At 43.8% G+C, this 14,027-nt stretch overlaps 1 long non-coding RNA gene across 1 annotated transcript in view; it reads left to right on the forward strand.

The window, feature by feature from the left end:
- The first annotated feature begins 955 nt into the window (after positions 1–955).
- The window catches only part of LOC138258602 (uncharacterized), a 59,723-nt gene continuing 46,651 nt past the window's right edge, over positions 956–14,027 (forward strand). The window contains exon 1 of the long non-coding RNA XR_011198445.1: positions 956–1,070. This is a non-coding gene — a long non-coding RNA (uncharacterized lncRNA). The remainder of the gene's footprint in view (positions 1,071–14,027) is intronic.

Here is a 14,027-nt window from a genome sequence, read left to right on the forward strand (position 1 = left end):
GCAATAATCTCCCTAGGTCCCCTCCTGTGGGTTCTTCCGCCGCTAAGGCCTGGGCCAGATCCTGTGTGTCTATGTGGTCTTCCATATCACCCAAAGGAAACTTAGTATTTGTGGCTTAGCCTTCTGTCATGAGCCTCTCACCTGAATTTCCCAGGGTGTTCCCAACTCCCCCTAGGGCATGGCCATGATTGTAGTGATTCTTTTAGCTAAGCACTGCATCGGGCAAGGCCCCAAAAGGAAGGAGGGGTTGTAAGAGAGAGAGAGAGAAAAAACAAACCACTCGGGTCTCAGCACTCCTTATCGAGGCAGGGACGGCTGGACAGGATGTGTTGTAACGGGCTTCGGGCCCCCTTGGTTAGCAGGACTCCAGCATGGGAACAGGTCTGTAAAAAGAAGCACAATTAGTTTACTAGTGTGTTGCCTCTTCTGAAAACAGCTTTGATTTTATGCCACAAAACATAACATGTCAAAGGACATACAGGTTAGCGTACCCAAAATCTTAACAGGGGCTTTCATTGCATTTAATGACGTTCACCCCATACATCAGATAGAACAAAGTTTTCAAATACAATATAATTTAGTCTTTCAACAAATCTGGGCTCCTGTTTCTTCACAGCAGCAAAGAAAGTCTTGGTTAGCAATAACAATCAATTATTTTTTGATATATATAAAATCAGGAATTTTCCAAGAGTCAATTGTTTGCAAACAACACAAAACAGTCAATAAAATCACTCAGGGTTTCTGGTACTACTCAGTCTTTATTGCAAGAACTTCACCAAAAGATTATTGCCCATTATGCATTCAATCGTTTTTCCTAAAATGGACCAAATAAGCCGTACCCTGTTCATGCTGGATAGTACCATCAAACCTTGCACAATGTGAGTCCATGTATTTGTTACAACTGAGTTGTGGTCCCTTTTCCTTTTTCCTGCAGATCGGGAGGCGTACAGCCGAGGCTGCGAGGAGGATGGTTGCTGGGAGAAGTGTCGCCCAGGTAACTGAGGCTGAAGAGGGACACCGGTCGAAGGAGGAAAAGTCAGTTGCCAGGGTACAGGAGGCTGGAGATTCAGGTAAGAAGTAGAGACGAGACCAAGTACCGACACAATGAAACGCTTGGTTAAAATAATCTTGGGGACGTGAGTCACCGTTTGTTGTTTTGCTTGTGAGTGGCTTAATTGCTCTTGTACCTAAGTATTAGTCATCCTGTTTTTGCAATATGTACATAACAGGTGGTGATTGTTAATAAAGGATGAGTCATTATGTTTTTGCAATATGTCCATAACACGTGGTGGTGATTAATTAAAGATGAGTCGTGTTTTCTTCCGCTTGCTGTGATTAATAAAGGATGAGTGATGTTTTCTTCTGCTTTGCTTTGCTTTGGTGTACCTAGGGAAGAATCATCATGCCCTATGCTCATAGCAAAACAGTGTTCTTTCACATAATTTGGTTCAACCCACTGTGCTTTAACATTTCAAAGTGAACCACAAATACATACACTCTAGTGCAAAAGGGCACCATGGAGAAACACAGTGTCATGACTCCATCAAATGCATGCATACCTTAATTCATGAACATTACAAGCACATCCCATTGTACTGTAGGATTGTGCATGTTGTAGCATGAAGGAGAAGGGTCGCAACACCTAAAATCAACATGACAGAACCCTTCTTCTCCTGGTCAGACCTACCTGAACCCACCAAGTGGTGTGGCTATAATAAAGGGCAAATACTCCCTTGTGGTCACTGCGAGCTAGTTCTAAGGCAACTCCCCCCTTCCATTGAATTTGGAGGCTAACTGACTAGGAAGACAAAGAGAGACATGCCTAGGTGTGAGCTACCTCTGCCAGTGACAAGATAGGCACCCTTTGAAGCTCAACCCCCAGGCCATCCTTTTCAAGAAAGAAAACACCCAAGCCTTCCCACTGTCTGGGAGCAATACACACAACACCACAGGAGAGCAGTCCTAACACTGGACCCTGGCTAATGGGCACATTTGACTTAGGCAGAGAAAGACAACTTTCTAAAAGTGTAATTTCTAAAATAGTAATATAAAATCCAAACTTGACCATTAAGTTAGATTTTAAATTGCTATTAAAGTGATTCCTCAAATCATGGTTCTAGCTGCTCCCAATCGGAAGTTAAGCGGTATAAATTGTTATCATGTAACCCAGTGTTTTCCTGCAGGCGAGTTAGCTTTACCACAGCAAAAAATGACTTTGCAGGATTTTCACTGCCAGGACATGTAAAACTTTAAATATACATGTCATACATTTTAAATTCCATGCACCCTGCCCCATGGGCATTTAGGGTCTAGCTTAGCGGTGACTTATAAATACTAAAAGGAAAGGTTTAAGCCTGCAAAAGGTTTAGTTTAAAATTTCATAAACAGGCTACAATGGCAGCTCTGGAGATGTTTTACAGTGTTACATTAGTGTTTGGCACAATGAGTGCGGGAGTCCACTTGTAGCAATTCATTTACAGGACCTAGGCACATGCAGTATCACATACTAGGGACTTATAAGTAAAATACATTTGCCAATAATGTCAATGCCAACTTCACCATGTTTAACAAAAAGAGCACCAGCACTTTGCCACTGGTTAGAAGGAGTAAAGTGTGCAGAATCATAGGGCCATCAAAAATGGATCAGTTAAAGATGGCAAAAATCTGGGGGAAATATCACACAAAAATGGTCATTTCAACAAAGAGACATGGATCATCTGCCAAAAGGCATTGCTTGTATCCAAATGCCCAAGATCTTCTTTGCCATATTAGATCTTGCACTAGTTGTTTTTCAAATATTTTGTATTAAGCATTTTGGCATATGATGTCTTAGATGTACCATATTTATAGTAGAGCAAGTTTACAATTATTTATCATACATGTAAACATTCTTCACATCGCTGCCTGTTTTTTATAATTTTTCCCACCTTACCAGTCTGTTTAATATTTCTCCAGAGGCTATCCACGGCGGAGGTTAGGTATATCCATTCTCAATATGTTGCCTTAGATCAGTGATACTCAAAGTACGGCCTGGGGGGCGCATGCGGCCCCCTGCTCAACAGCAGGACTGGGCTGCTGTTTACTCAGCTCTGCACAATGATTAAAAATATGTTAAATAAAAGGCAAGCCTTTATTTAAATGTTAATCGGAGGCAAAGAAAGTAAGAAACTACGTTATCCAGCACCTGAAGAAACACCTTCATTTTTAAAGACATGCTACACCAAAATTGTAAAAATATAATAAGGGCTCTTCGAAAATCAAAAACTGTTTATCATTAACATGCAGAGTTGTTTCAACATAGTACATCAGATAATATCAGTGCATGGAGAGGCATTTTCTTTTTAAGTGATGGTTTTCAAACATAAATCCAGAAACATTCATTCCCCCCCCCTTGAAAACAATGCCAACACTGAACTAAGAGGCAAGTTGGTTTTCATACTCACTCTTTGGGTGGCCTGGGTTCCTATTACACATGAACATTATTATAATTTATTAAATGAAACACAGGAGAAGGTCTTGTACAGCGCTCATCCTGAAGTCATGTATTTTGAGATTCCCTTATATGCACTAATGAAGAAAAAGGAGGGAAAGTGAAATAAAAGAATTGTCTAGGATCACACAGTTTGGGAAAGGGGGGAAGCCAGGATTCATAGCAGGTTTTCTGGTTTCACATTATGCATTTCAGCCACTAGATGTATATGCTTCGCTTCTCCTACACCACCATACTGCACACACCACCCTCCGCGCCGCCACCCGCCACCCTGCTAGCATCAATGCGTCCCTCGGTCACATCACAAACCAAACTTTGTGGCCCCTGAGAAAATGTTCGTATCTAGTTGCATCAATTCCAAGGTCAGAAATCTGTTGTCACTCTGTTGGCCTTGGTCCTCTGGAATAAACCCAGCAGGCACAGACTCAGGCCCTTCTTTATACTTTTTCAGCGCCACATTTGCTTCGTTTTCCGATGCAAAAGCGACGCAAACTTACAAAATACAATCGTATTTTGTAAGTTTGTACCGCTTTTGCATCAAAAAGTGGTGCAAATGCGGCGCTAAAAAAGTATAAATATGGGAATCAGTGTCTTATGCATTGCAGATACCAGTCTACTCTCTCCCTTCATATGTGCAGCAAGATCCTGGTGTTGGTGCAAACTGGGCAACAGCATACTAGGCAAAAAATAATTTGCATACGTCTAAAAATCCAGGAGTTGAGGCCTCATGGCAACAATGGGCGTGGTAAACACCGGAAAGTCAAATGTACTATTCTAACTCCAGTCATAGATTATTTGGGGAGAGCACAAATTTCTCCAAAATAGTCCAGGACCCTTATTTGCTATTCTACCTCCAGTCCCAGAAAAAAAAAAAATATATATATATATATTTACATATATATATATACACCATTTACCTATATGCATTCTCAAATGTTACTGATATGCTACGGATGTTGGACACAACCCAATAGTGAGATGAAAGTCACCGCAGCTGCTACTGTTCTTGCCAGGCTGTCACAAACCCAGTCAACTGTATACCAGGTGTATTTATTTTTCCTTTCTGTTGACAGCATGATCACCTCAAGTGGTGCTAGTTCAGCCAATGCACTTTTGCAGATGTATATGTGGTCTCACACTTTCTTCCACAAAGCAATAACGCGCAGGACCGGGAATACCGATGAAGTATTCTACTGCCAAAAAATACTGCTACTCTTCGCATTCGTAATTCTGGGATGCTGACAGTATTTCAACTTGTAAACCGAAGGTCCTCTGGAAAGAAAACGGAGGGCATCACCAAATTAATTAGATTTACCGTATCATTCCCCTTTTGTCAAGCCAGTGGCGTAGCGTGGGGGATGCAGGGGGGGGCGGCCGCACCGGGCGCAACATCTGGGGGGGGGGGGGGGCGCGCTCGCGAGTGCTAAAATCCACGGTTTAGGGGGCGCAAATTACTTGCCTTGCCCCGGGTGCTGACAACCCACGCTACGCCACTGTGTCAAGCTTACCCTTATTAACACTTCGCCAGATTTTGAATGGTGAAGTGTCTGGGGTGGAGAATGATAACTTAAGTGCAAAAAATCGGGAGTTACTCATCCCTTGAAATGAGAGCCACGGCGGCCGTGTGATGTCAAGTGCATTTCAAAGTCAGTAGCCTCCAATTTACCTAGTTCATGCACTTAAATAATGATGTCCGATTTTAATTTAGTTTGCTCCATACCCAAATAAAATGTTTAGAGGACGTTTCGGCTCTGGCAAACAACCTTTAAACAACATTACAGGTACACTGACAAGAAAAATAAAAGAACCGAGGAACCACCGCCATTGTCAATAGGTAAACCCAGACTGTCATGCAGTGTAATGTTCCTTCTGCTTCTGAAAAACTCAGCAAGACAGCCTAGTTTTCCTTATTATGTTTTCCACATTTCTCATGACATAGATAGTGTCAGACCCTGTTCAGTGGGCAACAGGCCAAGTAGGGGCTACAGGGCCACAGCCATCAGGTGCGGGGTCCTTTGCCTCCTACTAGGGTTCTGCAAAATTGGGCCAAGCTCAATTCCCTCCGCACTTGACTCTCAGAGGCAGCGGTGATGAGCAGTTTAAGGCTTGTCAGAGAGGCCAGTGTTAGGGGACAAGAGGCTTAGAACCCAACACTCCTGATTGTTCAGCCCAGAGATTGTCTTTAGAAAAGAAAAGTACTTTGTTCTACAATAAGGCACAATGCTACACAAAACACAAGATGGTTGTATCAAATTACAGCTGTACGGGTGCCAATCCCTATATTTCAGGGTTCGATACACCACTTACTCTACCCTATTAGAATCTAGGGCCAAGTGCCGTAGTAGCTATTGCAGGTGTAGCAATTTCCCCCGGTTAATATATAGGCCCAGATTTATGATGGCCTAGCGCCATTCCAACACCACATCAGCGTAATTTTCATGACGCTAATGAGGCATTGGAAGGGGAAAAACATCATGCCATATTTACAAAGTTGCGCAAAACTTGAAGTGCACCACTTTGGAACCCTTTGCGCCACATTATGCCTGTGCCTGGCATAATGTATGCAAGGGAGGCATTCCAACACTAGGGGGGGCATAAAAATGGCTCAAAGGAATCTATGAGATTTCTTTGAGCCATTTTTATTGGCATTTTTTAACACCTGATAAGTGCAGGCATTAAAAAGAGGATCCCATTTTGTTCAATGAGCCTCTGGGTGCTTAGCAGGATTAGCGTCATAATTCTTTACGCTAGTCCTGCAAAGCGCCAGACTATCATAAAAAATTATGACACTAGTCCCCCTGACTACCGCCATGGTGCGTCGTATTTTCAGTATGGTGTGCACATGGTGGTGTTAGGTGGGCACTAAGGGGCGCAAGAAAAGTGGCCCTGCACTATGTATAGCACCACTTTTCATAAATCTGGGCCATAGTTTCTTTCTCTGTCTGAAACACCCAAATAGTCTCTCACCAATTCCTTTTGGCGGTGGTGGGCTGTGATGGCCTTCAGCACACTGAAGTTGTGCTGGGCTGTGGTTGGCTCACACAGCAAACCTGCTTAAGTTGGGCAGGCGCAGTCTGTCGCTGGATAGCGTCAATTGCATCCTCATTCAGGCAGACCGACTGGGCACACGTGGGAAAGTGTCACGGGTGCAGCATTGAGGATGAAAGCAGAGACCTCTCGGGCACACTTCGCGAGTGCTGTGGTTCCTCTGTGGAGTTCAAATCAGGCTACCAGGTTAGAGCACACTAGTTATCAGTGTCCAGTGAACAACCACAGCATCAGGGTCAACCACTTCTTCCCAAACCAAGTCACCTCCTCCTGGGGGGTCGGCTCACTATTATTTTATGTCATAAAAATGATGTCAATAAAAAATGAGTGGGCGAGGGATTGGTAAGAGTTCATGCTGGTAGGGGAGGATAGAGGAAGATAAGTGGTTTCAAGGGTTCAGGGGCGGGTAAGGGTTAAGAGAGGTAATATATTTTTAAAATTCAAGTGCCAGTAGAGGTGAAGGGAGATAAGGTGTTCTTAGTGTTCAGTTGAGGGTGGATGTAATGGGAGATAAGGGTTTTTAGGCTTTAGAGGAAGGTAGAGGTAACGGAGGTAAGAGGATTTTAGGGTTCAGGGGAGGGTGGACATAATCGGAATTAAGGGATTTTTAGAATAGGGAAGAGGAGAAAAGGGAAGTAAGGGGTTTAAGGGTGAGTAGAGGTAAAGGGAGATAAGTGGGTTTTAGGGTTCAGGGTCAGGTAGACGTAAAGGGAGGTAATTTTTTTTTTTAGAATTTAGGGGTGGGTATAGGTAAAGAAATGTAAGGGTTTTCAGTGTTCTAAAGCAGGCAGAGGTAAAGTGTTAAAAAAGGAGGGTGTTGGGGGTTACTCCCAAAACAGAAAAAGGAAAAAATATTTAAAAAGGGGTTCGGTGGGTGTTTCCTTGATACTCCTCCTCAGGCTGTCAGGCAGACACCAGCTCTGATTGTGCTATAGTCCTCTGTGTAATCTGTGGAGCACTCTTTCTTTGGTCAGAGGCCACTTGGAACAGGAACAACAAGTGGGCCATCGTTTCCCACTCCAAACAGGGGATGTCAATTCTCTGTATGATTTTTCAGAACTGGCTTGCGTCAGTTCTCTTTTCATGTGTCCTTCTCAGTGTATCATCCAGATTTAGCCTTTGTCATGAGTGATGCTTTTCACAGGAGAGTCATCTCCAGGTTAGATCACCTGCCTGCAACAGAGGCACAAAGAGGTGTGAGCAGTCTGCACCTGACTATCAAAAGTGACAGTGCTCACGAAGAGAGACAAAAGGGTGACGTTCTTCTAAAAGGACACTTCACATTCTGACAATAGAATCTGTAGCCACACACTTCACCTCTATCATCCACCCAATTGCAGTGTCTGAGAGGCTAATCAGACTAATCAGCAGCCTGAGTATTGTATAGCTCCTAATCGAATTTCTAAGTGGAAGCCTTTCTACTCTTTCTGAACTTAATTGTCTGGGTTCTGTCCCTACAGGCTCAGGAATATCAGAAATATACTGCCACTACATGGGAAAGTAACCTCTCCTTCTCCTTGTACACATGAACAAGCCAGCATCTTCCAAAATGCAACCTACATGCCTACGCCACCCCGTTTCAATCAGACACCCAAGTACTACGTAACATATTTCTCATACACATTACACACTCTGTGCTAAGATTCCAGGTTCACCATTAACCAAAATGTATGAGGCCAATAAAAAGGCCTTGTCACACTAGGAACACTTCAAAACACATGCTGCCACCACAGTGCTACACACTTGACAGGGATAGCAGTCTGAGGGCCTGCTTGGTGTACTTGTAGTATTGTATGTGTCAAATTGTGTAATATTTTATTGTATGGTATATTTTATTCTCAGGACAACAGTTCATATGTGTTATATGTTGTAGTTGGTATGGTCTGGTTACCCCTCCTGCACCAGCTCTTGGGAAATCTGGAATGCTCCTGGGTTCTAGACAGTTGGAACAAGAGGAGCGGCTTGCAGGTGTGGTTGGAGTTTCTGTTACCCTCGTCTTTATAAAGTAAAGAAGATCTTCCTACGATTATCCAGGCTGCATTCTCTTCTGTCACTAAAGGATTTACTACAGTACTCCTTCAGGTCTAGGACCAGTCTCATGTCAAAATCAGGCAAAAAAATCCAGAAACCCAAATTCCAAATGCTTGCAGTTGGACATTCATGACACAGGACACAACTTTACACTGTCCAAGGGACATTCATGCACCAACAGATACATTATGGTATCCTCCCTTCTGTAAAATATAGTCAGTTCTAACAAGTCCTGTCAATGTTAAGAACTCTAACTTACCTCAATTTATATATATAAACCAGACAATTTGCCAAATTCCTGCCTCAAAGGTTAAAGATTCAATATTGTCTGCATACATAATAATTAGTGTAGTACTCAGGGGCGTAACAGAGACCTCCCACAGCTCCTGCAGTGTGGGGGATGGAGCATGGTTTCTTATTTTGGAGGGGAGCTCTCACTCTCTAAGTCATGCCAGTGCAAGCCTTACAGAATGTGTGCAATGGCATGGGACAAGAAATAGTTAAACACTCAGGAAAGCCACTCTGCTTTCCTGAGCAGGGCCATGCAGTGTAGAGGGTGCCCAACCATTCAAACGGCACCCATTGAGTCCAAGGCTAACTAATATATATGCCATCTAGGAGACGCCAGGGTCCCTCATCACATTCTGCAGAGGGGGCGGGGGGGCATCACTTTGCATTATGTCATTGGTAGTGCTCCCATGGCACTGCATGCCTTTGTATCTGTGTTCTTTCCACATCTTACAAGGCAGGTGCTTTGTAACTAGGGCAAACAGGAAAAGGGAGAAGGGATATCCAGCCTCGTCCCCTAGATAGATCTGTTGCATTCAATATGCTCAAATTAAATTCCTCTCTCATTGGATCAGCATGTAGCAACTTGATCAATGAGTGAAAGTAGCTCACAACACACTCCCTTCTCAAAACTCTCACAATAAAGAGCTATTCCACAGAATCAAAAGCCTTTTCTATAACTAGTATTGCCAGATACATTCCCAGACATACTTGATGTGTACTTGCAAACAATGTCCTTATACTAGCCACTTAACTTGTGGTGAGTATGAACCCACATTTGCTGGACACTGTACTTGTACAGAACATTGGAGGGGGAACCCCCCCTTGACATTTCTGCTTTGTGTCCATGACTTACATGTATGTCATAAGAATGTACTGGGTACACATATTGAAAAGTTGCAGCCAATGAGTTGAACAAAGCAGATCCTCACTTAAACTTGCAGGGGCATCAGTAACTTCTTTTCTGGGATTTTATCCAAAATTTCCCCAGAAAATGACATACGATGCCGGGTAAGGAGCAAGAGCAATTACCTTTTTCTCCACTTCCTCATTTCAGTCCTAACAAATGAGGCGTGTGTTCCTCCTACAGACTAACATAAAAAAATCCTAGAAAAAAAAGAATGTTTATACTCCAGTCATAACTAGGTACAAACAGCCTGCCTCCCCTTGGCACCCTTGGCACATCTTGTTCTTGGTCTGTCTCGTTATACAGGTAGTGATTCTGGGGCGACCTTCCTCCCCTTGGCACATCCTGGTTTTGGTCTGTCTCGTTAGACAGGTAGTGACTCAGGAGGCCTGATTCACAAAGGACCTCCGCACTCCCACAGTTGTGCGGGAGTCTCCACAATAAGAATTCTTGTTGCAGAGAATCCGCCCGAGTTTGTAGACTCCCCTATGACTGTGGGGCCTCAACTATGAGTGCAGAGGTCGTTTGTGAATCAGGCCCTGTGAGCAGAGTCACTCAGTTTTTTTAGTTCCTCAGCTGTTTACATTTTATTAGCTGCGGCATGGAGGCTCTTTCGTTGCACTGGTTGTAGTGAAAAGGTATGGTGGCATCTTGGGTATTCAGAAGGGCAGCAGAGCTTGAAGGCCACCGTTCTTTTCTCGGTGCTGGCTTCTGTATGGTGTGAGAAGCTTTGTATAAAGCAAGGTGCTCACCAACCACATTGTTGTGGTTGTTGTCCCTGTCAGGGGTTAGATAAGGAGAGCCAAAGCTGCCGTTTTTTCCAACGATGTAGACCCGTCTTTTTCAGTGGAGATTTTGCAACTGGGGTGGTTTTTAATATTGTAATGCATATGCTTGGTATTGATTTCCGTGAACCACTATTGGTTAAAAAAAAGGGGTTAAACAAAAGAAAGGAATGTGAGTGAAAAAATAGGAATGTAAAAACAGATGTATTCATCCTTAAACTCTAATTACTTCAGCTTTTCCAGCTTCACTGGTTGATATGTAGGAAACCTTTTCTCTACTTAACCTATTCCTGGATTGTTTAGTTTGTTCATGGGGGATGAAGGTCTGTGAAGAAGAAGCATGTATCCTCCTATGACTCTGCTGACCATGAAGAGAACAGAAGGTGCTGTAGTGCTTCTAGGCACTCTCATTCTTCTGTACCTCATGATGTTCCTGGTGTCATTTCATCCAGTTAAATTCAAAAGTTGATTCGGGAGGCTGTTTCCAAAGTCCTACTCTCTGAAAGTGCAAGGAAGAAAAGCAAAAGCCTTAAGACTTGTAGGAATCAAAATGATAAAAGTCTCATTGCCTTCAGTTTTGAGCCAAGCTGAGTATAGTATCTCTTAATATGGGACGTACTTAAGAAGAAATGAAGTTTCTAAGATTCTCAGTCCCATCTGAGAGAACATGAGGTTTGCTAATTTTGCTCCTGAAAATGATTCCCATGATCTGGTCCCTCAATGTGACAGTCTTTCTGGCTGGGCATTACCCTTGCAGGAAATAATAAAGATCTGATGTTAGGGCTGAGGCAAGATCTTGAACTTTTGAATGATACTTTTTGGTGTATATGTCTCTCATGGAGCAGAATAAATGTCGTTGCATTCAATTAGGACTGATTCTCACTGGCAACCCTCATTGGCCAAACTTCTGTGAATCCTGAGAACTGTTCTGCAGATCCAGCGGGCAAGAGGAGGAGAATGTTCTTAGGACTTCTTATGCTGCAAACACTTTTATTCAGAGCGAGCACTTACGCAGCGCATACTCTTCCATCCACGGTTTAGCATTTTGAAATTTCAGCAGCTGCTAAGCAGGAAGGAGAACATTGTTGTGAGCCTTTGGTCCGGATGGCGCAGCAACAATGCTACCTTGCTGATATTTCTTGCAACACTATTAGAGCAGATGCTTTGATCTCAGGTCCTTGTGTTATACTCCATCCTCACGTGTGGATGAGGGACTGGAAAAATATAGTGAAAAAGTCTTCTGCTCTGAAGATTCCTTTTATGTGGAAAAACTGTTTGGCAAGTAACTGAATAAATGATTATTGAGGACTTTAAAGATAGCAAGCACACTCTACCCTATAAAGCAAAACGTTTTCACCCGCAACACATTATAATTGGGATTACAGCAGAAAGATTTAAAATTCTTGAACATCTTTATGAAGAAAAGTAGTCTAACAAAATGCCCAATTCTTCTTCTCAGATGTCAGAGAAGAAGTGCTGACTATCCAGTAACTGTAGACTGTAGCAAATGGGTTCTGTTATTTAGTACCCCTGGATTTTTTGCTCTTGCCTGTTTTTTTTTTTTAACTTTTACTGTGAGTCTTGCTACCTGAGTTTCACTCACTGTGAATTCAAGGTAATTAGATGGTGTATTAACCTCCAGTGTCTGCCATGTAAGATGAGGCCACTGCTGTGCAATGAGGGTAAGAGGCTTTGGACTGGTTACACGTGAACATGTGCGATCTGAGCTGTCTTCAGCAACCTGGTATCAGCCCACAGATCGTCTGTCGCAGCAGGGACTCTGAAAGCATTTATTCATAGTAAAGGTCTGTAATGCTTACCGATCTCTGTGGTGTTTTCATTTTGTAAACATTATAGACAAACTACCCCAGAGTATAGTTTCGCTCTACTCAGGCCTAAAGGGTCCAGCAAGATACCGAAATAGGGATAAAAAATAAGTTTGAAAATGCAGTCCCCAATAATCCTCATACACACTGTGTGGCACTTCAGGATGTGTCATATTTCTATGCCTCAGCTCAACATCAGATTCCAGACCTTTGTCCTTGCTATTCAGCAAGTTAATTACTCTGCTCCCAAGCTGAGGGCTCAAAGCCCGCCGCACACAAAAGGGCAATTATAAGTGCTTGATCCAGTAGCTAGGAAAGCAAAGGAGTGAGGAGGAAATCTGTATCTGATAATTAGCTTGTTTCCCTGCACCGGGTCTGTGACACCCCAGATCTGTTGGAACAAAGGTGGAAGCCAAAACTTCTGAAGTCAACACAGAAGGAACTTGCCTTTGAAGTTTGGGTGGAAAGGTATCAGGCAGTAGTGTCAGCTAGGGGTGGAGCTAAGGCTGTCAATGAAGTCCCTACTAGAGACAACTTGAAGGTACTATTTTGGATTTTCCCAGAAAGTTGTGCAGGTGGGTTAGACAGGGATAGCATGGAATTCTAGGAGTGGCCTTGGGTGCCTAGCCCCTAAATCTTTCCACCCACACTTAAAAACCTCTACACAAGGGAGAGCCTGATGAGAAGATCCTGGACCTGGAAGCGACAGAGACAAAAGGATGCCCAGCTGGAAGGCAAAGCCAAACTATGGCCTACGAGCATAGACTAAGGACTTTGTCTCCAGCTAACCCCCAGGATTAGGATGGTTTCTCCAGGGCCAGTGGCATTGGCTCCTTTATGCCCTCAGAGGTACAGCTGGGGGTACAGACATGCTGGTAGACTCATGATGACTGCCCTAGTATTTCTGTGGACTGGTCCTGGACCGCATTGACACACCAGTGCCCTTCAAGGAGCCAGGATGCTCTAGAGCCAGGTAGTGCAACAGGGTGGGTGTGTTGCTGGCTGATTGCAGAAGGCTGTGCAAGATCCCCCCACCACAGGAGTAGCACCAGGAACCCTGCAGAGGGCAGACCTGGGGCAGTAAGCCAGAAAACCCTGCTCCCTGAGAAAGCATCCCCATAAAGCCAGGAGGCCTAAAGAAAATATTCCTGGTGGCTGGGACTGAGCACCAGGCGAACAACAAGTCTAGGATCATCAAAACGGGGCCTACAAGACCAGATCAATGCCTCTAGGATAGTTTTACCCCTTCAAAAAGAAAACTAAGGAAAATGGGAGGCTAGCCCTCTGCCAATATTTAAAAAACTACACCTGGGAGAGCCAATGCTCAGGCATCACCCATGTTTATTCAATCAGTTTCCCTAGGGGGAAGAACATGCTTGGGGTCCCTCTCCCAGCTACCTTTTGGCCTCAGGGACTATCCCCTGGGGCATATCACAAGTATTTCTGTCCCAGGGAACCCATCCCTGGGACAAAGATGACCAGTGGTTGGAGCTTCGCCGCAGTCTTCATTTTGCTTCCAAGAAGGCCAGATCCCAGAAAGCAATACAGGCCCCAGGAGAGGTTTACCATGTATTTCAGCACTCCCATAGTTGAAGCTTTTACTCTTCTGCTCTGGAGTGGGGGGTCCCTTTGTGGTTGATCCTATGGCATAA

The sequence above is a fragment of the Pleurodeles waltl genome, chromosome 9, assembly GCF_031143425.1.
Source record: "Pleurodeles waltl isolate 20211129_DDA chromosome 9, aPleWal1.hap1.20221129, whole genome shotgun sequence".
Taxonomy (NCBI): Eukaryota; Metazoa; Chordata; class Amphibia; order Caudata; family Salamandridae; genus Pleurodeles; species Pleurodeles waltl.